The sequence below is a fragment of the Xenopus laevis genome, chromosome 2S, assembly GCF_017654675.1.
Source record: "Xenopus laevis strain J_2021 chromosome 2S, Xenopus_laevis_v10.1, whole genome shotgun sequence".
Classification (NCBI taxonomy): Eukaryota; Metazoa; Chordata; class Amphibia; order Anura; family Pipidae; genus Xenopus; species Xenopus laevis.
The window spans coordinates 55,087,353-55,114,126 of NC_054374.1; positions in this window are offsets into that span (position 1 = coordinate 55,087,353).

Genomic DNA, 26,774 nt, shown 5'->3' on the forward strand with positions numbered 1-26,774 from the left:
ACTGACACACTTTCCATAAAATACCACAAATGAACCAGAATCTTCCTATAGACTTAAAAGGCATTTTGGCCAGAGTGCATTGTAAGTGCTTCCTGTTGCTTTTCCTTGATACAAAACTTTTTGAAGGTGTAGTGTTGGAAGCTAATTCTAATGCCATTTTGAATTTGCAGCCCTGACAACTTTCCAAAAAGATACAGCTAAGGTTAACCAAAATGCATTCCCATAGACTTAGAATGCATTAGCAGAGTGCTTTTACAAGTTTTCCTGTTGCTTTTCCTAGATGCAAAACTTGTTGAAGGTCTAGTGTTGGAAGCTAATTCTAATGCCACTTTTAATTTGCAGCCCTGACAAACTTTTCAAAAAGTTACAGCTAATGTTAACCAAAATGCATTCCCATAGACTTAGAATGCATTTTGGCAGAGTGCTTTTGCAAGTTTTCCTGTTGCTTTACCTAGATGCAAAACTTTTTGAAGGTGTAGTGTTGGAAGCTAATTCTAATGCCATTTTGAATTTGCAGCCCTGACAACTTTCCAAAAAGTTACAGCTAATGTTAACCAGAATGTATTCCTATAGACTTAAAAGCATTTTGGCAGAGTGCATTGTAAGTGTTCCTGTTGCTTTTCCTTGATTACAAAACTTTTTGAAGGTGTAGTGTTGGAAGCTAATTCTAATGCCATTTTGAATTTGCAGCCCTGACAACTTTCCAAAAAGATACAGCTAAGGTTAACCAAAATGCATTCCCATAGACTTAGAATGCATTTAGGCAGAGTGCTTTTACAAGTTTTCCTGTTGCTTTTCCTTGATGCAAAACTTTTTGAAGGTGTAGTGTTGGAAGCTAATTCTAATGCCACTTTTAATTTGCAGCCCTGAAAACTTTCCAAAAAGTTACAGGTAATGTTATCCAAAATGCATTCCCATAGACTTAGAATGCATTTTGGCAGAGTGCTTTTGCAAGTTTTCCTGTTGCTTTTCCTTGATGCAAAACTTTTTGAAGGTGTAGTGTTGGAAGCTGATTCTAATGCCACTTTTAATTTGCAGCCCTGACAACTTTTCAAAAAGTTACAGCTAATGTTAACCAAAATGCATTCCCATAGACTTAGAATGCATTTTGGCAGAGTGCTTTTGCAAGTTTTCCTGTTGCTTTTCCTAGATGCAAAACTTGTTGAAGGTCTAGTGTTGAAAGCTAATTCTAATGCCACTTTGAATTTGCAGCCCTGACAACTTTTCAAAAAGCTACAGCTAATGTTAACCAAAATGCATTCCCCTAGACTTAGAATGCATTTAGGCAGAGTGCTTTTGCAAGTTTTCCTGTTGCTTTTCCTTGATGCAAAACTTTTTGAAGGTGTAGTGTTGGAAGCTAATTCTAATGCCACTTTTAATTTGCAGCCCTGACAACTTTCCAAAAAGTTACAGGTAATGTTATTCAAGATGCATTCCCATGGACTTAGAATGCATTTTGGCAGAGTGCTTTTAGAAGTTTTCCTGTTGTTTTTCCTTGATGCAAAACTTTTTGAAGGAGTAGTGTTAGAAGCTAATTCTAATGCCACTTTTAATTTGCAGCCCTGAAAACTTTCCAAAAAGTTACAGTTAATGTTATCCAAAATGCATTCCCATAGACTTAGAATGCATTTTGGCAGAGTGCTTTTGCAAGTTTTCCTGTTGCTTTTCCTAGATGCAAAACTTGTTGAAGGGGTAGTGTTGGAAGCTAATTCTAATGCCACTTTGAATTTGCAGCCCTGACAACTTTTCAAAAAGCTACAGCTAATGTTAACCATAATGCATTCCCATAGACTTAGAATGCATTTTGGCAGAGTGCTTTTGCAAGTTTTCCTGTTGCTTTTCCTAGATGCAAAACATGTTGAAGGTCTAGTGTTGGAAGCTAATTCTAATGCCACTTTTAATTTGCAGCCCTGACAACTTTTCAAAAAATTACAGCTAATGTTAACCAAAATGCATTCCCATAGACTTAGAATGCATTTTGGCAGAGTGCTTTTGCAAGTTTTCCTGTTGCTTTTCCTAGATGCAAAACTTGTTGAAGGTCTAGTGTTGAAAGCTTGTGCTTGTCGTCAGCACTGAATGGCAGCATAGTCTGAGACCTCTGTGAATCTACTCTCCCTGTGAGCACCTAACAACCTGCATTTGAAACCTGCAAACATGAAAAAGCATGCTAAGAACCAACAACAAACTCCCAAACCCAGACCTAGCAAAATCGCTAGGGAATTACCTGATCCAGATGAGTTTTTTGATCCTGTAGATAGAGACACAAGGGGATCCAAGATGGCGGCCGCAAAAAAACGTGAGTCTGCTAAAAACACTGACATACTGTAGTCAGTGAAAGCTCGTTTGGCAAAGCTGCAAGAGGGAGAAATCGGCAGACTGATATGCCTATTTTAACTGAATGTGATACTGAGCACTCTGACTCTGAAAGTGAGGAAGAGGAAGATATTCGCTCATATTTAAAATGCTTACCATCTAAAGCTGAATCAAAAGCATGCTGCAGAACTTATCTGTTGTGTTAACTGATGAAATGAGAGATATAAGGAAAGACATAGTAAACATAGCAGTGAGAGCTGACACTATAGAAAAAGCGCAGGAGAAATTACTTAAACACAATACATACTTGCATAAGACTGTAAAAAAGCAAGCTCAGACTTCCGGGGGGCGGGCCCAAGAGATGGCCACTTCTTAGAAAGAGCTCCTCGCTCCATAGCGCACATCTACGCTGAATACTGCCATTTTTTTCAGCGAAATTGGACTGTAGGCTATAGGAAACGGAGGATAACCTGAGGGGAAAAGGGGACAAGACCTTACCACCGGCTCCCCCTCCTTGAGACCCTGGAAGTCCCCGCTGCTGCAACTGTTCGAGAAGCAGCTCGGGCGCCATATTTGTGCAACGCTGCAGGACGAGACAGGTTGGGAAACCCCAGCGGCTGCGTGTTACCGCATCTTCTTAAACGTGAGTTCTAGCTGCTCCGACGAAGCAGCGATACCCCCCAGGAGACCACAGTCCATTAGACATAACGCAGTCACAGACTGCGGACCACGTGGAGACGCCATATTTGAGCCTTTACACGGCTCCGTCTGGCCTCGCCTCCTTATCTGCCAATTACTTTTCACGGAGCAGGCTCTGGTACTTTATCAGCAGTATTATCAAGGGCTTACCCTGCTCCGACTCAGTAACGGAACCCCGACACTGCCACAGGCCATTAACAACTACGCAGGTACTACCAACAGGCCTAGTGGAGGCGCCATATTCAGGCCTCAGTGCTGACCCGACCACTCCTACTCCACTGCATGTGCCCAAGGTGTCACACACACAACAGGCACTGAAGTCCTTACAGGGGTCGTTGCCTAGACATAGTCCGTGCTTTAAACGCACTGATTCTGAGACACAACTACTCTGCCACGGGCAATTTTATGTGGCAGTTATAATGATATCAACAGCCATACTTTATCTTACATCGGGGATTACTGTGGAGGCGGAACAGACCGCATAAACTGTTGCTCACCAGACTGCTAATTTTGCTTATGCCATAGTAACTTGGTATAGAGTCTATAGCGCACACTCCTTGACTCGATGAAGAATATGTAAATACCTACCTAATACACACCCGAGGTCTTGCCTTCAAGTGAACTGTGTCACGCCATAAATATACTACTACACCACTCTCCATCTTGAATAGGAAGCGGGACGTTTTAGTTGGAGCTCGTTCATTCGAAATCTCCCTCACTTCCAACAGGGACATGGATAAATTTTCTCGGCCAACCTGCAACTAAACCACAAAGGCCGAACAGAACTAAACCAAAAGATAATAAAAAATCTACTGAACAAATGGAGGTGGAATCTGATTCACAACACTCTCAGGTGGATAATCCCACTACCGCAGAACTACTGCTCGACCAAAAACTAGCCCCGATAAAGGAATCTTTGACTGAGGTCTTGCAACAAGTTACACACCACTCCCAACGGCTGATGGAAGCGGAGGACCGTATATCAACTTTGGAGGATGACTTGGACAAGGCTCAGAACACCATTGACACACAACAAAAAGAAATCATCATTTTGGCCAACAAAGTGGAAGACCTTGAAAATCGCAGTAGACGAAACAACTTGAGACTTATAGGGGTCCCAGAAACCATCAAGGGCAAGGATCTGGAAGATCTCCTAACTGACTGGCTACCGGGAGTTCCAACTGCCTCTCTCACCTTCCCCATTTCAAATTGAGCGCTACCATAGAATCGGCCCGCCTTTGAAAGAAGGGGTGAATAGACCGAGACAGGTTATTTTTCGCATCCTTAACTTTGCCGATAAGAGCAAAGTCCTCAATGCTTACCGCAAAACGAAGGATCTGCAATTTGATGGACACAAAATTTCTCTTTTTCAGGACTACTCGGCATCAGTGTCAGCAAAGAGGCGTGAATTCTCACCTGTTTGTAAATCTCTCTACTCCTCTGGCTATAAATTTTCTTTGCTTTATCCAGCCAAACTAAAAGTTATCAGCAAAACAGATGGAAAACCACAGTTCTTTGAAACTCCAGACAAAGCATTGGAATACTTAAACGCTCATCATTCCATCCAAGATGGCTGAGATGGAAAACCACAGTTCTTTGAAAATTCAGACGAGGCACTGGAATACTTAAATGCTCATTATTCCATCCAAGAGGGCTGATTTTACTTCTACAGGGAATATTACCAGTCTTCCAGTTTGCTGACAATTTATTGTCGACTTTCCGCCTTTTCCACCATAGCCATCCGACTTTTGATGGACGTTTTCCCTCTTCGGCTACATTTAGGGATTGCCATTACCCGAATTTGTTCGTTTATCGAAATGTCTACGATGTTTGTTTGTTCAACCTCTGGGGACACAAGACCATTCCCCATATTTGATTCATCTACCCACCATAGTTGGCTTTGGACCCTTTTACCATCATTTTTTGCTTGCGAAAGTTTTACTAGTTTTTTCTGGCTATCTCTCTCTGGAATCTAGAACTTACGTATATAGGCTTGTTCCCTCATTGAGGGCAATTATGGGATGTCTGTTGCTGGACTTGATATCTACAAGACTATGCATCCTGTATTACAAACACCCAAGATTCTTCAGGCGAATGGGATATCGGTCTGGGGTATCCATATGCTGAATTTCAACCTCATTGGGACAAGCTGACCTTCAGACACAAAGATGGTGACTTTGAATATGCTAAATTGTCTTACCTATTCTGTTTTAGTGGGATAATCTAGATGCAAGGCCTACCATGTTAGCTCTGTTTACTGGGATGCATAGTTTCCCTTTCTTAAGGTACTTATCCTGTCTCAGCTATAGTTTAAAAAAAAAAAAAAAATTAATCAGTTATGTTTAATATGTTCCACGGTTAATAGGGAACACGATTGGGAATGTCTTCAATTATGGCTACAAGGTGGAAAAATCTACTGCTTGCCTTGTGCTCTTAATTATAATTTTCTAGTACATAGCGAGACCACGGGTGTGATATATCAGTGACAGCTAGTTACACTGTCGCTAAACTCTGAGTCATGTAAATATTTTTGTTATTGTATTTTTTTTTTTTTTTTGTATTACAAGAAAACTTTATTCACAGAAAATAAACAAGTTTACAGTATACATGTGAGGAGGTGTTATTTCCAAATGTCTCAAAAAATTGTAAACTTTTGCAGATCAAGATCAAGTACATTAGAATACATATCTAACAATAGAATCAGATAGAGAAAAAGAAAGCAGGGTGTGAAAAGGGAGGGGAGAGAGAGGGGGGGGAGCTTGAAGGTATATATCCTGCATGACCGTTTGAAGTTACAGTTTCTTATGTATATGCAAGTAGGAGATCCAGGGCTGCCAGGTCAAGATAAAATTATCTTTTTTCCCAGCTAGGTAAGAGGTCAGTTCCTCCATAAGGTAGATATCCTTAACATTTGTGATCCATTCCTCTAATGTCGGCGGAGTGGTTTCTCTCCAATGTCTTGGTATAAGTATTTTTGCTGCTAGCAGCAGATGACCTAGTAGGCTATGTTTAAATGTATGCTCCGGAGTCTCAGTATGGAACAACAATAATAGTTGGGGTGTGAGATCGACCCGGCAGCCTAGAATCTCCTGACATGCCCCTTGAATATCATTCCAAAATACCTTGAGGTGTTCACATAAAAACCAGATATGAGACACATTTCCCCCTGCTTTATGACATCTCCAACACTTGTTGTCTGGCATTAAGTGCATTTGAAATAATTTGGCAGGTGTTCTATACCATTGTGACACTGTCTTATACGAGTTCTCTTGGAACCTGTTATTTATAGAGCATTTTGCTAAAAGCCTGAAATTTTTTTCCCATTCAGTCTCCGATATAGTCATCTGTAGTTCCTGTTCCCAAGTCTTTGTAAAATGTGGCAACTTAGGATATTTCTTCTGCAGTATCAGTTTGTAGAGCAATGAAATTAAATGATTAGGAACAGTTCTCCTATCACAAAGGAGTTCAAACTCCGTCAGCGATCTTTTAGCTCGTTGGAGATGCGGATTTAATTGTAGGAAATGTTGTATTTGACAAAACCTCCAGTGGTCTCTATCGTCCCATGTCGTTTTGGATTCTTCGATTATAGACACAGAGGGTGCAGCTTCATTTCCGAGGACATGTTTCAACCGTAGGTTTTGTACTCCAAAGGCTGATGCCATTCCTTTATCCATAATTCCCGGCATAAAGTCCAGATTCTGACTTAAGGCAAGTAATGGAGAAGGGTATGGAACGAGCTTATATTTCTGGTTACAGTAGTACCAGAATGTTTCCAAGGCTGCCGTTTGAGGATTCCCCTTCAAGTTCAAAATCGCATATTTCCCCTTGTTCCAAAGAATGTTATGAATGGGGAATTTGGCTCCTTTATCCTCTAGACATTTCCATTGTTTTGAGGAATTAGCATTAGAATGTTCAACTAGTTTCGCTAACAGGCAAGCCTGGTAGTATGAATAACAGTCTGGAAGATTTAGTCCACCTCTGCCTTTAGGCTGATATAATATAGATTGGCTAATCCGAGGATGTTTATTGGCCCATACAAATTTGCTGATAATAGTGGTCAAAGACGTAAAAAACCCTTTGGGTATCAGGATAGGTAAAGTTTGAAACAAGTACAAAATCTTTGGTAGAATTGACATTTTAATTATGGATATTCTACCCGTCCATGTAAAGTGTGTTTTGTCCCATTCTTTTAATAGGGTGTTAATTGTATTGACCATGGGTTTATAGTTGTAGGCGTACACTGTTATTGTATTTTTTATGTTATGTTTTGGAATTTGGAATCTAAACTCTATCTACACACAACATACTTTCCCATATCCTTCCTAAGTCCCGGACCCTGGTCTGCTCGCTGGGACAGCCAGACCGGGCATTCTATTGGAATCAATTTGTTTGTTTTCTTCTTGAAGGGTATAGGATAAATTAAAATGGCGGCTAACAGTGATAATACCGATTATACTTCTGATAAAACCCTTGAAAGTATAAAAATTATTTCATGGAACGTTGGGGGACTAAATACACCTCTTAAAAGACGTAAGGTACTTGATCATCTTAGGAGAGAGAAAGTACATATTGCATTTCTTCAGGAAACGCATTGGCGGAGACAAGATACGATTTCTCTGAAAGACAGGTGGATAGGTTCATTAACGACTGCTTCCTATACATCAAAATCCAGAGGGGTAGCAATTGTAATAAATGCTTCTTTAAATTGCAGGAGGGGAAAAACTTATAAAGATAAATTGGGCAGATACCTGATTATGGACTTGGTTGTTCATGGGACAAACTATACCCTTGTAAACGTATACGCTCCAAATAATGACAATCAATCCTTTTTTACAGAATTGCTTCAGCGGTTGGACTCCTGGGGGGCTTCGAATGTAATTCTTGGTGGGGACATGAACACAGTGAACGACCCGTATATGGATAAATCAGGTACATCTCTCATCCACACCTTGAGACGTATCAAACCACTCCACACCCTCTGTAACCATCTTTTATTAAAGGATGTCTACAGATATTTACACCCTGACACTAGAGATTACACCTTTTATTCTGCAGTCCATAACTCTCATTCGAGAATTGATTACTTTTTTCTCTCTATTCCCCTTCTTGCATCGATAGAAGACTCCAGTATAGGTAATATAGACATCTCAGATCATGCACCTATGAGAATGACATTGAAATTATTTAATCCACAACCTTTCTCTTCTAATTGGAGATTTCCAGCATATCTGTATCATAACGATGATTTTAGAACTTACATTAAACAACACTGGGCTAATTATATCGATGATAATTTGGTACACTGGGATGACAGGAATTTACTATGGGCTGCTGCTAAACCAGTCCTACGGGGTCACGTAATAGCATACTTAATTAAAAGGAAAAAATTATTTGATGAAAGGTACAAATTACTACAAAACGAGCTCACCCATGCTTATAAATCCTTCAAACTTACTAACTCTCCTACTGCAAAAAAAAAATACGCAGAAACGAAGACTCTTTTTAACACTTTATTGATAGAACAAATGCAACATAAATTAAGTCATACGGCAAACAGATTCTATCGCTGGGGCAACAGGTCAGGTAAATTATTAGCTAATATAGTCAAGAGACAGCAAGGGTCTACTTTCATTCAGAAACTCAAAACACCCACCGGGTGGGCACGTGATACATCTGACATTGCCACATTGATGACGACACATTTCAAAACGCTTTACCAAAGGGTTTCTGATTCTCCTGAGCCCGGTCTTAAATTTCTTCAGGAAGCCCATCTGAACAAACTTACGGTCCAGGATAGGGAAATCTTAGATGCACCTATAACTGAAACAGAAGTCTCAATGACTGTCACACAACTTAAAAACGGCAAATCCCCAGGTCCAGATGGATTGGGGGCGGAATTTTATAAATTATTGTTACCTGAAACGACTCCTTTACTTACGTCTCTCTACAATGATGTACTACAAGGTAACCCATTATGGGACAAAGCGGCTGACGCCAGAATTATTTTACTACATAAGGAGGGCAAAGACCCTACTGATCCGTCTTCATATCGACCAATATCGTTATTAAATCAAGACCTTAAAATTATGACGAAAATTATGGCTACTAGATTACAAAACATTCTTCCCCGTATACTTACCTCTAATCAGATGGGCTTCCTCAAGGACAGGCATCCGGTTCGGGCTATCAGACAAGCTATCGCCACAATCTATCAGTGTAACCTAGAAAAAAGAAGACAGGGATTACTGATAAATTTGGATGCTGATAAGGCCTTTGATAGGATCTCCCATGCACACATTCGTAGACTTTTAAAATTCCAACATTTTGGAATTCATATGCTTAACCTATTTAAAACCTTGTATGATGCTCCTCAGACTTTTATAACAGTTAATGGCTACAATTCTGAATCTTTCGAAATACAACGAGGGACTAGACAGGGTTGCCCTCTTTCACCTCTACTATTCAACATTGCATTAGACCCCCTCATAAAACATCTTCTTTTAAATGAAACATTTGCAGGCATACCACTTGGACATATTAGACATAAAATAACAGCCTTTGCGGATGATATTTTGCTGTTTATTCATCACCCTCACATAGAACTAGCTGCGATTCTAGATACCATACGGGTATTCAGTACTTTTGCAGGCTTCCGGATTAATCTCAATAAATCTGAAGCATTGGAACTTGGTAGCCCAGGGATTACGACACTTGGGACTACCGAATTCCCTTTTAAGCGGGCACAATCCTATATAACATATCTGGGTATCAAACTGGCGAAAAAACATACCGAGCTTTATTCACTCAATATTAGACATACTATTGACAATATTCAACAAGATCTGAATAAATGGGACTCACTAAACCTAACCTTTATGGGGAGAATCCACCTAATCAAAATGATTTTATTTCCTAAATTGCTCTATCAACTACAAATGCTACCTTACAGCATAAAACCATCCGACTACAAAAGGTTATCTAGAATGTTACGTACTTTTATCTGGAAACAGAAACGTCCAAGGATAAGTTTATTCAAATTACAGCAGACTAAAGCCTTGGGTGGGGTTAACTTTCCAAATATTCGGGAATATAATGAGGCAGCGTTACTACGCTTCGCTGGGGACTGGATGTATGATAGAAGCGCATATGCCTCAACGGAGCTTGATCAACTCCTGACGGGAGATCTCTCCCTTAACTTTCTTTTGCATTCTCCATTAAGGGATATTCCGCAAGATATGCGCGAACACCCCTTATTTATAGACACTTATAGAACATGGAATTCAGTGAGGCGCAGATTTAAATTAACACCTTGTTACTCCACTTATCTGTCCTGGCTCGATAATCCAACATTTCCGAAATTTGAAAATTTGAAAATTGTTAAAGATATTGTCGATAACACTTTCACTGTATTACCCAAAGACAAGCTTCTCCAGAAATTCCCATTCCTGGCGAATATGTTGCTGAACCAAATTATCCACTATGCCACGAAGGTGTTGAGGCATCTTTCCACGACAGATAAAGATAATCCAATAAATATACTGTGGCCCAGATATAATACAGTCAGAACTATTTCCCAGATTTACCACTTTATTAGGACCTCACTATCGACTGAAGCACAGGACAAATCTTTACTCAGATAGACTTCTGTAATCCCGCAAACAGAGGCCTCCCAAATACTTCAGTATCACGCAAAAACAATGCAAGCTATTCCTGTTAGCAAATATCAAGAAATGGCTTTACGGATATTGCATGGCTCTTATCTCACTCCTCTTAGGAGGCATCATATGGGTACCCTAAATTCGGATAATTGTCTGAGATGTCATCAACCCCGGGCTGATCTTGTGCATTGTCTTTGGCTATGCCCTATCATTCATCAATTATGGGGGGAAGTTCAGATATACTGGAAGTCTCTGACTCGACGAGCAAACGTTTTTACGTTAACATGGGCGATTTTTGGGACTCCCCCTCCACACTTGAACCTTTCCCGCTCTGAAAGACAGCTGGCGGAAAGGTTAATGGCTGCTACTCGGAAAACCATTCTGCATCATTGGCTTTCCCCATCTGCACCCCCACTATCTTTGGTCAAACAAAAGCTACACCATATATTTCACATGGATTGGGTGGAATCCACTACAAATAAAGAACAATTTACTGACAAATTTTTTTCGACATGGATGAGTTACATCCAATTGCTCCCAATTCATACTAGACACCTAACGATATATGCGTTTAGATACACTACGTGGTATGATACGGAACTATTACTCAACAATACTAGTGTCCATGAAACAGATCAGTATGTTCAAAATCTCCTACGCTCACGGGACCAAACCTCACAAATGCCCCCCAGGAGCCACCACGTAAATCAGATATTAAGAGCGAGGTATTCCTAATTGTTTTTCCTTTTCCCTCCACTGATATGTATGTGAGAAATAATGTTATGTACTATAATACCTTAGTATATTTTACAATGTACCATTAAGAGGAGATTACTGCTCTGGTTATCGTGTGTGTACGTTCGAATTGTATTGACGATGGACTTCTCCATCATTCTTTTCTTTTCATTATTCCAAATTCCTTTGTATTTGTTTATTTTATTTGTTATTAAAATTTTTCAATAAAGACATATTTAAAAAAAAAAAAAGCAAGCTCAACAAATTGAGGAGCTTGAAAGGCAAATGGAGGACTTTGAAAACAGAAGCAGAAGGGTTAATCTGAGAGTAAGAGGCATCCCTGAAATAATTACTCAAGGTGAACTGAAACAAGCACTGTGGCAAATCTTTAACAGCATTCTCAATAGAGATACTGCAACTGAAATTAAAATGGACAGATTTCACAGAGTGGCTAAGACAAAAAATGCACCTCATGGAGCTCCCAGAGATGTCCTTTGCGCTCTGCATAATTTCACAGAGAAGGAGGAAATCATCTCTAAAGCAAGAGAAATAAACAACATCACATACGAAGATAGCAAAATACAAATTTTCCAAGACATCTCGTGGAAAACCCTCAGCAAGAGAAGAAATCTTAAACCTCTCACAGATGCTATAAAGGAAAAAGGCCTACAATTCAAGTGGGGATTCCCTTTTCACATATCGGTGAGAAAGGAGGGACAATGGATGGTACTGAAATCTCCTAAGGACACTGAGGAATTCTGCAAAAAGCTGGACATTGAAAAACCACCTCTCCCAGGATGGGATATCATCCCAACACCTGACTTCTCATTGGAAAAATTACCGGAATTTTGGATAACTCCATTGAAGCAAACTAAGAAGATGGCCTCTACACCTGATCCCAGAGGAGAAAAAGACTTGACCTTTGCCATAAATGATGACACTTGAAGAGAACTCTTAGCAACCTTATTTCTTTATTTGGGCACAATGCACCTCCTCTTCATAAATCTTTAAATTGTGTTTAATATGTTAATCAAAAATTTTGTGTCTTGCAGGTTAGACATTATATCTGAATGTTTATATACTTAGATGAGAAGCTCACAGGGTAAGAGTGTGATTTGGTGTAAGATTTACCTAATTAATACTAGTTTTGTATTATCTGTATCGGGTTGACCTTCCATTTCCCCCATTAGGATAGCACTTTTGCCTATCTTATACCTCTATAACCTTTAAAGAGAAATGTCCCTACGGGACAAAACCTATTTCTTATTGGTAATACCCTTGTACATAGTTCTAAATTCCACACCTAAAATATTCTTTGATTTTTTTCATTTTCAATATGACAGAGATACTGACGACTTGATATCGCTTTATTGCGAAAAAGTATTATGCAACCTTAAATACACAAAATGGCTAATTGTAAGATTACATCAGTAAATGTTAATGGGTTAAATGAGCCTATTAAAAGAGCACAATTATTTAATCAATGCAATAAAATGGGATCCAAAATCATTTTCATGCAGGAAACCCATTTTAAAGAAAATAATTATCCAAATATAAAACATAAACAATTTGATAAGATATTTACAGGCAATAATTGCTTAAAGAAAACAAATGGCATGTTGATTGCTATGCATAGAAATATTCCATTTACAACAATTGACACCTATGCTAAAAGTGATGGTAGATGTATCATGGTAAAAGGGATTTTGTATGACACAAAAATAACTATGTGTAATGTTTATCTCACTAACAAAGGTCAAAACAAAATATTGAAGAGTATTCTATTAAAGCTTAAATCCTTTCAAGAAGGGATAGTAATTTTGGGAGGTGACTTTAACATCCCACTTAACCCCTTAATGGACACTTCATCCAAAAAATCAAATTTACCATGTTCACTGATCAAAGGTATTAATCAACTTTTACATGACAACTTATTTGCTGATACTTGGAGAGCTTACCATGCAGATGAGAGAGACTATACACACTATTCCTGTGCTCATAAAAGCTATTCAAGAATAGATTATATTTTTCTGGAACACAGATTCCTAGAACTCGTTAAAAGTGTGTCAATAGAAAACTCTCTTTTATTTGACCATTGCCCAGTGAACTTGATATTTAAACTTCCCAATTTGCTGAAACCTCATTTTAACTGGAAAATAAATGACAATCTGATTAGCCAAGAACCCTTTAAAGAAAAAATCACCAAGAGACTCAAACAATTCTTCTTAGAAAATAATGTGAATGATACTTCTTTACATAACAGATGGGAAGCACATAAGTGCACGATAAGAGGTTTGTTGATTTCTTTGGGCTCCTTTGCTAAAAAAGAAAGGGAGAAGAAAATAAACTCATTATTGAAAGATATACATAATTTAGAATCCCTACATAAAAATACTTATCAGATAAGGTCTTTAAGGAGTTAAAAGAGAAAAGTAAAGATTTAAAAATACTTCTAGATACAATCTCCAACAAAGCCTACACAAGGATTAAACAATACCTATATGAAAATAGTAATAAATGTGGCAAATATCTAGCAAGCAAGTTGAAATCTCAATTTATAAAATCATACCTTTTAAAAATGAAAAATGATAAGCAACAAATGGTACATACAACTACAGATATAGCAAAATGTTTTCAAGATTATTATACCAGACTCTATAATTTAAACAAACAATATGCTAATAATTCTCACAGAGAAATAAAGAAAAAACAAATTAACCAATTTCTTTCCCAAATTAAAATCCCTTTCTTAGATAAGAGTATAGCCGAAGAATTAGACAAACCTTTTAATGAGGAGGAACTGCAAAAAGCAATAAAGAATCTTCCACTGGGCAAAAGCCCAGGCCCAGATGGATTCTCGGCGAGCTATTATAAAATCTTTGATAAAATCTTAGTCCCTATATTGCTGGAGTTATTTAACTCACAGAATAGACACTCTCAAATTCCAGAACAATCCCAAGAAGCCCACATTACAGTTATTCACAAACCAGGAAAAGATCCTACTGAATGCGCTAAGTTATAGGCCAATTTCCCTTATTAACATAGATCAAAAATTATTTGCAAAATTACTTGCCAATAGAATTAGTGTACACTTACCCGACCTAATCCATTTTGACCAAGCAGGTTTTGTACCTGGCAGAGAAGGGAAAAATAATACAATTAGAGCTGTAAACATTATAAAGTATATGAAAAAGAAAAACGAGGAGGCCCTAATAATATCTATGGATGCTGAAAAAGCCTTCGATAGAGTAGAATGGTTATTTATTGAACAGATCTTGGAAAAAATAGGATTCGGTACCGGTATAATAAATAAAATAATGTCCCTATATAAATGTCCCAATGCTAGAATAAGAATTAATGGCACGTTATCAAATAAAGTCCCTATCAGCAATGGGACGAGACAGGGCTGTCCTTTGTCCCCCTTGTTGTTTATTCTAACCATTGAATCTTTACTACTTGCAATTAGGCAAAATATAGATATAACAGGGATTAAAATAGCAAACTCTCATTATAAAGTATCTGCCTTTGCAGACGATTTGCTATTTTATATCACTAAGCCACATTTATCTATACCTAATTTAATGAATCTAATCAAATGTTTTGGGTCTCTATCCAACTTCAAATTAAATTACAACAAATCAGAAATATTAAACATCTCCCTTTCAGAACAAACAATTACTCAATTAAAAAACAATTTTCCCTTTAAGTGGGCTAAGGTATCAATAAAATATCTGGGGATCCATCTCACCCATAACGAAAAATTGCTGTATAAATTGAATTACATTCCTGCTATAGAAACAATAGATAAGGACATTGTGAGTTTTAACAATGTATGTGTCTCTTGGTTAGGAAGAGTCAACATAGTAAAAATGATATTCCTTCCTAAGTTATTACATATATTTCAGAATATGCCTATTGAAGTCCCTTTGAGATTTTTCAATATCGTAAAATCAAAATTGTCCAAATTTATCTGGAAAGATTCGGTACCTACAATACATTAATTAAACCAAAGGAAAAGGGGGGGGGGGAAGGGGGGAATTGGCTTACCATGTTTGAAAACTTATTATTTTGCTATGCAACTTTCTAGAGTATTAACATGGCACAACAGTGACTCCTCCAAATCCTTTATTGATGTAGAAAAAGGAGAAGAGATTCTCAGATTAGATTCTTTGATCTGGAAAGATGAAAAGAAATTTCCTTTTATGACCAAAGCAGAGGTAACAGCCCATCCTACATTGAAAACGTTTCATAGAATTAATAGTGAATATGAACTTTGTGTTTATCCCTCTATATTAACACCCATTCCAGAGAATTTATCAGCTCAGATAAACATAAGTAATACCGCATTTCCCCAGTGGGGGGAGTGCCAACCTAAATTATTCAGACTTAATGACTTTATAGAAGATAAAAAGATTATACCATTAGAAAAATTCTTAGTTCTATTTGGAAACAATAACAAGAATAAAGGGTTATACAAATCCATAACGGAATATATCGGAACATTTGATATTAATTCTATAAGCAACAATCTATCTTGGTTTGAACACATTTTTTTGAAAAATATTCATATAAAAAGACAGACAAATTTCATTTTTCTATAGAAGTCTGATCTCAAATGGAGACGCAAAACCTCCATTTGCCCATAAGTGGGAAGAGGAATTAAACTTTAACCTCTCGACGGATGAATGGGAAAAGATTTGCATTAATACATTCAAAACATTTACCTCTACAGCATCATATGAATCATCTTATAAACTTTTGGCAAGATGGTACTTAACCCCAGTCAAATTAAAAAGCATATATGGCACAGAAGATCTCTGTTGGAGATGTAAAGAGGAAAAGGGTACCTATGAACATATTTGGTATGGATGCAAAATTTTAAAACCTTATTGGCAGGCTATACAATCTATTATTGACAAAATATACCCAAATCTTTTAAGGTTACATCCTTCCGCAGTTTTACTCTTATATGATAATAATATTAAAAAGATTATTAACATACCAACTATCAAATATATTCTAGTTTCTGCTAAGTCATTAATTCCCCGTAAATGGAAATCTAAAGAGCCTCCCCTCTTAACAGAGTGGTTAAAACTAATTGAGGAGATAAGACATGCTGAAGAGGCTATAGCATATAAAAATAAAGTTTTGCAAAAACACCTGAAAAATTGGAACACCTGGATTTCTTATATGGAAAGAAATAAATGAATGTATAGCAATATTGTTATTTATTTCTTGGATAATATTAAAAACATCTTGTTCAACTATATGAGTAACTTACAATTTACATATCTGTCATGTAACACAACGGCTTATGTAATATCCTGTTAAATATTGTTGAAAAACATTTTCTTGTAGGTGTGGAAAACTTTTTCTTTCTTTTTGTCTTTTTCTTTGTATCCCCCCCCTTCTTCATCTTCTGTACCCCTGATACTTTTTGATATTGAAAACTTAATAAAAAGAGATTTAACAAGAATGCATTCCTATAGACTTAAAAGGCATTTTGGCCGAGTGCATTGTAAGTGTTCCTGTTGCTTTTCCTTGATACAAAACTTTTTGAAGGTGTAGTGTTGGAAGCTAATTCTAATGCCATTTTGAATTTGCAGCCCTGACAACTTTCCAAAAAGATACAGCTAATGTTAACCAAAATGCATTCCCATAGACTTAGAATGCATTTAGGCAGAGTGCTTTTACAAGTTTTCCTGTTGCTTTTCCTTGATGCAAAACTTGTTGAAGGTGTAGTGTTGGAAGCTAATTCTAATGCCACTTTTAATTTGCAGCCCTGACAACATTCCAAAAAGTTACAGGTAATGTTATCCAAAATGCATTCCCCATAGACTTAGAATGCATTTAGGCAAAGTGCTTTTACAAGTTTTCCTGTTGCTTTTCCTTGATGCAAAACTTTTTGAAGGTGTAGTGTTGGAAGCTAATTCTAATGCCACTTTTAATTTGCAGCCCTGACAACTTTTCAAAAAGTTACAGCTAATATTAACCAGAATGCATTCCTATAGACTTAAAAGGCATTTTGGCAGAGTGCATTGTAAGTGTTCCTGTTGCTTTTCCTTGATGCAAAACTTTTTGAAGGTGTAGTATTGGAAGCTAATTCTAATGCCACTTTTAATTTGCAGCCCTGACAACTTTTCAAAAAGTTACAGCTAATGTTAACCAAAATGCATTCCCATAGACTTAGAATGCATTTTGGCAGAGTGCTTTTACAAGTTTTCCTGTTGCTTTTCCTTGATGCAAAACTTTTTGAAGGTGTAGTGTTGGAAGCTAATTCTAATGCCACTTTTAATTTGCAGCCCTGAAAACTTTCCAAAAAGTTACAGGTAATGTTATCCAAAATGCATTCCCATAGACTTAGAATGCATTTTGGCAGAGTGCTTTTGCAAGTTTTCCTGTTGCTTTTCCTAGATGCAAAACTTGTTGAAGGTCTAGTGTTGGAAGCTAATTCTAATGCCACTTTTAATTTGCAGCCCTGACAACTTTTCAAAAAGTTACAGCTAATGTTAACCAAAATGCATTCCCATAGACGTAGAATGCATTTTGGCAGAGTGCTTTTGCAAGTTTTCCTGTTGCTTTTCCTAGATGCAAAACATGTTGAAGGTCTAGTGTTGGAAGCTAATTCTAATGCCACTTTTAATTTGCAGCCCTGACAACTTTTCAAAAAGTTACAGCTAATGTTAACCAAAATGCATTCCTATAGACTTAAAAGGCATTTTGGCAGAGTGCATTGTAAGTGTTCCTGTTGCTTTTCCTTGATGCAAAACTTTTTTTGAAAAAAAATTGTAATGCCATTTTGAATTTGCAGCCCTGACAACTTTCCAAAAAGACACAGCTAAGGTTAACCAAAATGCATTCCCATAGACTTAGAATGCATTTTGGCAGAGTGCTTTTAGAAGTTTTCCTGTTGTTTTTCCTTGATGCAAAACTTTTTGAAGGTGTAGTGTTGGAAGCTAATTCTAATGCCATTTTGAATTTGCAGCCCTGACAACTTTCCAAAAAGACACAGCTAATGTTAACAAAAATGCATTCCCATAGAAGTTTTCCTGTTGTTTTTCCTTGATGCAAAACTTTATGAAGGTGTAGTGTTGGAAGCTAATTCTAATGCCACTTTTAATTTGCAGCCCTGACAACTTTCCAAAAAGTTACAGGTAATGTTATCCAAAATGCATTCCCATAGACTTAGAATGCATTTTGGCAGAGTGGTTTTGCAAGTTTTCCTGTTGCTTTTCCAAGATGCAAAACTTGTTGAAGGTCTAGTGTTGGAAGCTAATTCTAATGCCACTTTGAATTTGCAGCCCTGACAACTTTTCAAAAAGTTACAGCTAATGTTAACCAGAATGCATTCATATAGACTTAAAAGGCATTTTGGCAGAGTGCATTGTAAGTGTTCCTGTTGCTTTTCCTTGATACAAAACTTTTTGAAGGTGTAGTGTTGGAAGTTAATTCTAATGCCATTTTGAATTTGCAGCCCTGACAACTTTCCAAAAAGATACAGCTAATGTTAACCAAAATGCATTCCCATAGACTTAGAATGCATTTAGGCAGAGTGCTTTTACAAGTTTTCCTGTTGCTTTTCCTTGATGCAAAACTTGTTGAAGGTGTAGTGTTGGAAGCTAATTCTAATGCCACTTTTAATTTGCAGCCCTGACAACTTTTCAAAAAGTTACAGCTAATATTAACCAGAATGCATTCCTATAGACTTAAAAGGCATTTTGGCAGAGTGCATTGTAAGTGTTCCTGTTGCTTTTCCTTGATGCAAAACTTTTTGAAGGTGTAGTGTTGGAAGCTAATTCTAATGCCATTGTGAATTTGCAGCCCTGACAACTTTCCAAAAAGATACAGCTAATGTTAACCAAAATGCATTCCCATAGACTTAGAATGCATTTTGGCAGAGTGCTTTTACAAGTTTTCCTGTTGCTTTTCCTTGATGCAAAACTTTTTGAAGGTGTAGTGTTGGAAGCTAATTCTAATGCCACTTTTAATTTGCAGCCCTGACAACTTTTCAAAAAGTTACAGCTAATGTTAACCAAAATGCATTCCCATACGGGGGAGGAGCCGAGCAAGCAGCATGGCGGAGCTCTGAGAGTCTAGAGCTCCAGGCACTACACCTGACCCGCTTGGATGAAGGGTGAATAAGCAGCAAATAAGCATAATTGTGTATACTTACTAAGTACATGTTTTCCCCCACATGCGATGGCTGAATAGCTCACATAGCGATAACCGGAGCAGCTGGCTTTGAGTCACCACCCGCCTCCACTCGACAGTCTCTGTAGCCGCAAGTGAACTGCCGACTGGCAGCGTGCACAAGGAGGAAGAGGCGAGCGGTACGGAAGCCGACAGGGAGCCCCTAGTGAACGCAGGGGAGAGGCGGTCAGCCCCCGAAAACCTGCGGAAACCCGCGTTTGTGACGGACGGGCACTCACTCGACAAGAGCAACGAGGTGAGGAGGCCCTACTGGATAATAAGGCAGCCGGAGGAACCCTGTGGCGGCGTGAAGGTAGTGGGACCAGCGGACCCCTTGTACCTGCCAGTAAAAGTGAGTGGAAAGGTGGAAACAGTCGGGACTGGGATACAAGGGCCTGAGAGAGCAAGTATTCAGAGAAGCGCGTCCAAGGGGGACTGGCAGGATACTGCCAGACGCTTCGTATGTATGCCAGACACATTGTACGCAACATAACTTTGACTTATGTAATATTGTACCTGCCTAGAATACATTATTGGCCCCGGGAAGAGTGCCTAGAAGCGGAAGCTGTTTAAAGTCATAAGACATTCCCCCCATACATTGCAGATACTGGATTCTGGCTCAGACCCAACATATACTAAGTTATATATGGTTAATATCTGCAGACTTCAAAGAGACTAACCATAACCAGTCACTGTTGTTTCTAGAACTGTTTTTTTTTTTTTATCCCTCTCCTGGAGGGACAAAGATACCTCCCAACTCCTGCTAGCTGGAACATTATTGCTATAATCTCTATACTATAATATTGGTGTTGGGAGGAACGTCTGAAAAGAGAAGTTGTTGAAAGCTACCAGTTAGTCCCCACATCGCCACCTTGCATATTCGGCTGAAACGGGTCTCTGGAACAGATCCGAAATACACTAAGGCATATGCTGCAAATACCCGCCTATTTCAAAGAGATTAACCATAACTAGTCATTGCCGGCTCCTTAAGTGTCTTTCTGAGGGACAAACATGGGCAGACCCCAAAAAGGTGGCAGCGAGACCGGTACAAAAGAGAAAACAAAAGACAGAAATAAAGAAAAAGAGAATACCTCAATGCGCAATTTACAGTCAACTCCACGAGACATAGCTCCATTGTTTCGGAGAAATAGCACGGGCAGAGATGATGTTTCTAAGAAATCGATGGGAAGAGGGGCAAGAAGGGAGGCGACGGAAAGGGACTCTGAGGATTCCGAAAGTGAGGGAGAAGAAGGAGGAGAGAACGCAGCTCTCTATGCCCAATTAGCCAAATTACCCTCAAAATCGGAAATTAAAGAAATGCTCCAAGAAGTAACTACATCTATAAGGGATGATATCTTGGGCCTCAAAAAAGAGTTTGCAGACATGGTGACGCGCACGGAGGAAGTGGAGCGCCAAACAAGTAACCTGCAGCAAAATCAAAAGGTTATTTTCGGGAAACTACAACAGCAGGAAAATTTGATCTCAGACTTAATGAGACAGATGGAAGACCAAGAGAATCGGAGCAGAAGGAAGAATATAAGAATTAGAGGGGTTCCAGAAACCATACTAAAAGAAGACATAAAAACCTTTCTACAACAAATATTCAACAATATTTTAAACAAGGAAAAGGTGAAAGAGAAGATGATGGAAATTCAGATAGAAAGAGCTCATCGGCTGATGAAGCCAAAGATGGTCCCTCCAGAGGCACCCAGAGATATAATATGCCGACTACATAGTTTTGCGGTGAAAGAGGAGATCTTGCAAAAAGCTAAATAAGTAGAAAACATAATATATGAAGATAATACTTTGACCTTTTTCCAAGATTTATCAAGAACCACCCTGAGAAAAAGGAAAGCGCTGAAGCCACTGACAGACCTGCTGAGGGAGAAAAGGATACTATACAGATGGGGCTTTCCATTCTTACTTTCTGTTCATAAAGACGGAATTTCAGCAATACTACGTTCAGAGAAAGATTTAGGAAATTTCCTGAAGAAACTACACCTTCCAGTGATTGAGATACCAGACTGGCCAGATGGATATAGAACTAAAGCGGATTTATTGATGGACCAAGAGCAGGAGTGGTCCGAAAGTAGAGCCCCTAAGAACATCAATACGAAGAAAGGAAAAGCAAAGGAGATTAAAGATTCTACGATGCAAGGTGGACTATAAGTTAAATAAGAGATCTTGAGGACTTTGGCTAGTAGATGTTCGTACTAGATGATATTAACCCCTGGATGGGTAACGTATAAATATTCTTTTTGTTGGTCTAAAGGAAGTCCTTGCATAACTAAAGTTTAATTCCGGTTACCAGGAAATATTGGAATAACGTATTTATGAATGTATAAATTTGATTTTGTTCTAAAGGAACTCCTTGCATAACCAAAGTTTAACTTGTGTTATTAGGAAATATTTGAATGTAAGGGTGGAGGAGGAAGGAAAAAGAAAAAAAAAAAAGAAAAAAAAAAAAAAAAAAAAATGAAGTATAACAATAATAGAAATGAAGGGAATAAGCATACTTGGGAATAAATTTAAGGGTTGGGTGGTTCCAAAAGCTGCCTATAAGACCAAATATCCATGCTGCTAACTTCATATCCATACCCCCAAAAAAGTGGCAAAGCCACTCTAGCCGTAATAAACATCCCTCAGATTCAGGGAGGATCCCTGAAGAAGCTGAGACGGCTGCTATTTTTTCCTTTTTTTTGTCTGTTTTTGATGTGGTCTCGGAGCAATTCGTACTCTGTGATATGTTATGTTTTTTTTTGGTGTTGTTGTTGTATCAAGTTATATGTGAAGGGTGACCATAAAGATTGGGTAAGACAAGGGATACATGCATATATACACGATATTAGTTGGAAATTCAAGGTCAACCGAAAGATATTAAGGGAAAATGGAATAAAACTAAGCAATGGAGTGTAATATATTATCATTTAACGTAAATGGGATTAATGAGCCAGTTAAAAGAGCAAAAGTGTTCTATGAGTGTAGGAAGAGTAAAGCGCAAATAGTTGTGCTACAAGAGACCCACTTTAAACAAGATCATGTTCCTAGTTTAAAGGTCAAAGAATACCCTCAAATATTTTTGAGTAATAATCCAACTAAGAAAGCAACGGGGGTTATGACTTTAATTCACAAAGATTTGCCATTTGACATGGTGGACTATAAAATAGATAAAGAGGGTCGATATATATAATAGTGAAGGGTAAACTAGCTAATCAGAACTGTACAATAGCGAATGTATATGTCCCGAACACAAATCAAAATAAATTTTTACAACACTTCTTACATGTACTAGAAATATATAGCGAAGGTTTAATAATAATTGGAGGTGATTTTAATGTAACCTTAAATCCACTAATAGATACATCCACGGGTAAAACATATTTATCGTATAAGAATTTGAAAGATATAAAAAGAAATTTCGCAGAAATACACATGGTTGATATATGGAGGGCTTTGAATCCGGAGAAAAAAGACTTCACATATTTTTCTAAACAATATCAAATTTATTCAAGAATAGATTATATAATGGTATCACAACAGTGGGCACATTTGTTTCAGCAGGCAATTATAGGCACAACAATAGTTTCAGACCACGCACCAGTACTAGTAAAATATTTAATTCCGGAGGTGAGTAAAGCACAATTTAACTGGAGATTAAATGAATACGTACTACATAATAGGGAAAATAAAGACAAGATACGGGAATGGATAATACAAATAATAAAGGAGAATGATACGACAGATATAGCCCCAAGAACATTATGGGAGACACTCAAGTGCGTATTGAGAGGAAGATTAATCGCCCTGGGGACAAGCCTAAAAAAAAAGAGAGAAAAGGAAATTAACAATCTAATGGTTGATATTACACAATTAGAACAGGCACATAAAGAAACACTAGCTATAAAAACTTTCCAGATACTGGAGATTAAGAGAGACCATCTTAAGAAAGTATTAGATCATAAAATACATAAAGCTTATCTTAGAACTAAACAGAATGCATACGAACTTGGGGATAAGGGAAATAAATATTTTGCGAGAATACTAAAAAAGATACAAGGTCAGAATAACATTATTGCAATTAAAAATGGCCATAACATTACACATTACGACACTAAAGGGATAGCAGAAACTTTTAAAGATTACTATCAAACGCTATATAAAATACAAAAAGATAAACCTTCTCTACAAAAGGAAGCATCAATGGAGCAGTTTATAAAAGAGGCCAAAGTGAATTTATTAACTGAAGAACAAGCTCAAGAGATGGAGTTAGCAATTACACTAAAAGAAATAGAGGAGGGGATAGATGAGCTGAAACTAGGAAAAAGTCCAGGTCCAGATGGATACATAGCTGCATTCTATAAAACATTCAAAGCAGAGATAGTCCCGATATTATATCTTTACTTTAACAATATATCAGAGAAAGAGGGATTTTATAAACAGGCACAAGAAGCCCAGATTACAATAATACCAAAAATGGATAAAGATCCTACTTTATGCTCTAGTTATAGACCAATATCGTTAATAAATATAGATATGAAAATATATGCTAATATACTAGGGAAAAGAATTAAAAAATACCTACCGTATATTATTCACGAAGATCAAACTGGTTTTGTACCTAAAAGAGAAGCGAAAGATAACATTGCTAAAACAATCTCAATAATTCACTATGCACGTAAACTACAATTTCCTATCTGTCTGTTAACCACGGATGCTGAAAAAGCATTTGATAGAATTTCATGGCCCTTCTTTTTTTTCAAACCAAAAAGTTTTTATTGATTTTCATTCACAAGACAAGGGGGAAGGGGGGGGGGTATGCTCCCGCCTGGGAGGCACGGACCAGTAACATTTCCGTACAATAGTAACAAGAATACAGATACATTTCCCTTGGTCGGGAGATACATGGTTATTCACCCACATCAGAAATACCCTCAGCATCAGTCCATGGACGCCAAATCTTATCAAACTTGTCAGGACAGCCCGAGACAAGTAGGTAAGTTTGATCAGTGGGAGGACAGCATTCACTAGCGTACGCCACATTGTCAGCGTAGGGGGCCGAGGCCCCATCCATCTCAGTATAATAGACTTTCTTGCATAGTATAGCAGACCTCGAGTGAGCAGTTGTAAGAATTTCCCATGAATAACTCCCTCTAAAATACCCAGCAGACAGGAGTGTGGAGTAAGCACCAGGGGGAGATCCAGACATGTCGAGAGATGTGTTATGACAGCTCTCCAAAATGCTTGTATGTGGGGGCATTGCCATGACATGTGGAGAAAATCGGCCTGCTCCTCCTGACACCTATGGCAGTTACCAGTAGCCCTACTTCCAAACCTATGTAACTTAGCCGGGGTTAGATAGACCTGATGGAGAAACTTGTATTGAATCAGCCTATCGCAAGAGGATACCAAGAAGTGATACAGATTGCCAGTCACCTCTTCCCACTGGTCCTCCTCCAGGTCGCCTAGTGTGTCCCGCCATTTAAGGTAAGTGCGATGGAATGGGGCCACAGGGACACGGACCAGGAGCCAATAGATTCGGGATACTAATTTAGCTGGCGTGTCCGTCTGAACCAGCTTCAAGAGGGGGTAGTCCTCGGCTACCAGTAGTTGGGAGCGAAACTGCGCCACAAAGGCCTCTCTCAATTGGAAGTAAGCATGAAGCCTCAGATTGGGAACCCTCATTCTATCTCTAAGCTCAGTATAAGAAATAAACATATCGTCCACTAGAACATCAGATAAGAATCTTATACCCCCTAATGGCCAGTCTTGGAAATTGGGGAGGTCCTTAAAGTGGATTAGGGTAGAGTTTCTCCAGAGTGGCAAGCTCGGGGAGAGCAATGGTGGGTCAGCCCCTGTCATACGGAGAGCGGAGAGCCAAGCCCTATGGGTAGTCGTCACCACAGCTAGTCCCTTGGGGAGATCAGTGGGTGCTCTATAAGGAGCATTCCGCAATGCCTCTACTGAGCCCATCCACGAAGCCTGCAGCTGCATATTAGGGTTCTCTGCATTAGGCACTAGCCACCAATGAACATAGGCAGCCTGGGCTGCCAAGTAGTAGGCCTTCAAATTGGGCAGCGCCAGACCACCGCTATCCAAAGGAGCACATAAAGTTTCCCTGGCAATCCTGGGGGCTTTATTGTTCCAGATAAATGACGTCACCACTTTGTCAATGGTGCGAAAAACCTTATTGGGTACGTGAACCGGGCAATTGCGAAACAGATATAAGAATTTCGGAAGGAAAACCATCTTAAACAGGGCCACTCTACCCCATAGCGTAAGCGGCAGGTGTTGCCATACAGCTAACACCCTCGTACACTGCTGAATCGCTGGATCTAAATTCAAGGGAATAAACTCAGCAAAGTTATTATGAATTTTAAGGCCCAGATATTTAAAGGTATCAACCACTTTCAGGTCGGGCCTGGGGGACAGCGTTTGAGCAGGGGGTCGATCTAGAGGGAACAAAACAGATTTCCGCCAATTGACATGTAAACCCGAGAATCTGCCGTGATCTTGTATAATCTGCATGGCTACCTCCATAGACGGACCTGTGTCCTGGAAGTACAGCAAGACATCGTCGGCATAGAGAGAGATTTTCTCCTCTACAGCACCCACCCGCAGACCCTTACAAGTAGGAGTTGACCGAATTTTAGCAGCTAGAGGTTCTATCGCCAAGGCGAAAAGCAGAGGGGACATAGGACAACCCTGCCTCGTCCCTCGCTGGAGTCGGAAAACAGGGGACAATATGCCGTTTTTCATGGCCCTTCTTAGATAAGACACTCTCAAATTTTGGGATAAAAAATAAAATGAAGGAGAGGATCTTGGCTTTGTATGATACTCCAACAGCGAAAATCAAAATCAATGGCACATTATCACAAAGTGTCCAGATATTTAATGGGACGAGACAAGGATGCCCGTTATCTCCAACATTATTTTTCTAGTTATGGAAATATTATTATCACATATAAGGAATAATCCGGACATAAGCGGGATAAATATAAAGGGTAATGAATATAAAAGTGCCGCTTTCGCGGATGATTTGTTAATGTATATAACAAATCCTCTAATAACACTTCCAAATTTCATGAAACTGTTGAAAACCTTCGGAGAGCTATCAAACTTTAAGATAAACTATACTAAATCAGAGATACTAAATGTCAATCTAGACGGCAAAACAATACA